Genomic DNA, 2,354 nt, shown 5'->3' with positions numbered 1-2,354 from the left:
CCCCAGCCCCTCCCCCCAGCATGCCAACCTCCCACAGCCCTGATTAGGACTGGGCAAGATGCCCTAATCGGCCCCAATTGCTGACCAGGCCGAGGGACCCTACCCATGCACGAATTCGTGCACCGGGCCTCTAGTCTATTAAATAAAAGGTTAGACTTTAAATGATCTAAGGTCCTTTCTGTATTTCTAGAACCCAAGTTTGAACTCAACTCCTAGTTCAGGGTTCCTTTTACTATATCATGCTGATCAAGAATAAATTAAAATTCTGGCTCTTTACACCAAAAAATTTCAGAAAAGTCTCCTATATCCTTAAGAATTAACTATTAAATGGGTCTTCATAAAGAGCAAATCTCTGCTTTTGTCAGCCCTCCCCCACCCCAAATAGGGACCTCATACACAGGTCTTTGACCTATCCAAGAGCCAACTGTTTTTCAAACCTCAATGAAAATTCAGTGAGATTAGTTGACTGATTTTTACCCTGTGCAATGAGACTGGGTAAAATATAACTGGGATGTAACTGTTCTATCAAATTAAAGTGACATTTTATTTTGATTTATTGCTGCCTCACTTTTCTTTCAGAGTCACACTCTATTTCTTTTTTCTCCTATCAGAAGGAGGGCAGGTTGAGGGGTTACCAGGATCCTATATAATAAAAGCATAATATGCAAATCAACCAAATGGTGCAAAGATTGGTCGCTATGATGTGCACTGACCACCACGGGGCAGACGCTCAACACAGGAGCTGCCCCCTGGTGGTCAATGCACTCCCACAGGGGGAGCACCGCTCAGCCAGAAGCCAGGCTCACGGCTGGAGAGCACAGCAGCAGTGGCAGGAGCCTCTCCTGCCTCCGCAGCAGCACTAAGGATGTCCGACTGTGACATCCCCCAAGGGCTCCCAGACTGCGAGAGGGAGCAGGTCGGGCTGAGGGACCGCCCCCCCCCCAAGTCCATGAATTTCATACACCAAGCCTCTAGTTCAGTATAAAATGAAACCTGCTAATTGTCACCACCCCTAGGGACAGAGACATCACCTGACATAATACTTCCTATGCTTCACTGGGGCAAGCTCTGTTCAATCAGGCTTGACTACAGTGACACCATGTAATGCACTTCAATATAGTGCAGCTAATGCCAAAACGGAAAAGTGGTAACTGCTCCTGAAATCTGCTACAGATACATGAAAAATTCCAATGAGAACAAAAGTGACACATCCCTGCAAGATGCCACATTTTTATTTCAAGAAGATGGAAGGTGCCACAGCATGATAGTCATCTTTAGCAAGACTGAATAAAACATTACCTGAGTCACCAGTTTAAAGAGAATTTGCTTTAAAAATATAAACTTGATCCTATGAATTATATTACAAATTGAATTTCCTTTATAGTTGTCCTGAAACTTAAACTATTTAAAATGTTTAAAAAGTATTTCTAAATATATTTTATTACATTGCCTAAAATAACTGTTAATAATGGATTAGGCCAGTATTATAAAATTCATCTTCTGTATATGTGTAGGAAAAAGATAAGATCCAGTTTGGCTATGAGGCAGCAAAGCCTAATGGTTAGCACTGCAGATTTAGAGTCATATAGCCTGGCTTCAAATTCTAGCCTTATTCTATTATGTGACCTATATAACAAACTATTATGTGACCTATGTAACCATTCAAAACCTCAGTTTCTACATCTGCAACATGGGAATACCAATAATATTTACTTGAGATTATTGTTGGGAGCATTCCATTAGCTAATAAATTTAATACTTAACTAGACACTTAACAATTATTAGTGATTACTATCTAATGACAATTCCCATTAATGACTAGGAGTTAAACACTGAAACTAGTTTCCTGTTTTCAAATATGTTAAAATATACCAGTTAGAATACAATTTAAAATATAGTATGTACAGGGATTAGACAGCCACCTGTTCTTTCTGATAAGCATTTACCCAGATGCAAATCATGTACCAACTCCTTTCACTTTCCAGTGTGACACTGAGATGACAACAGAAATAAAACATAATACTGTGTTCGATAGTAAAGAATTACTAGTATACACCTGCAACCTTCCAGTGCACAGATGACGCTCCAACAGAGCCACACCAACCAGGGCTAACCATTCATTCTTATTTATTTGCACCCTATTTATTTTTAGACTCAGGCTCATTTCTTCAAGCCTTTGAGCTGTGGGCCCGATCAATTTGCAAAGCAGTCTATAAGCCTGCTCTCCAAACTGGCAAAGACAATATATTTTCAGGCTCCTGCTTTTATTTCTTTATTTAAATCTTTATTGTTCAAAGTATTGCATATGTTCCCTTTTTTTCTCCCACTGACCCCTTATCTCCCCCCCATCCCCA

This window comes from Myotis brandtii, unplaced genomic scaffold, assembly GCF_000412655.1.
Source record: "Myotis brandtii unplaced genomic scaffold, ASM41265v1 scaffold668, whole genome shotgun sequence".
Taxonomy (NCBI): Eukaryota; Metazoa; Chordata; class Mammalia; order Chiroptera; family Vespertilionidae; genus Myotis; species Myotis brandtii.
Note: the sequence above shows the minus strand (reverse complement) of the source record.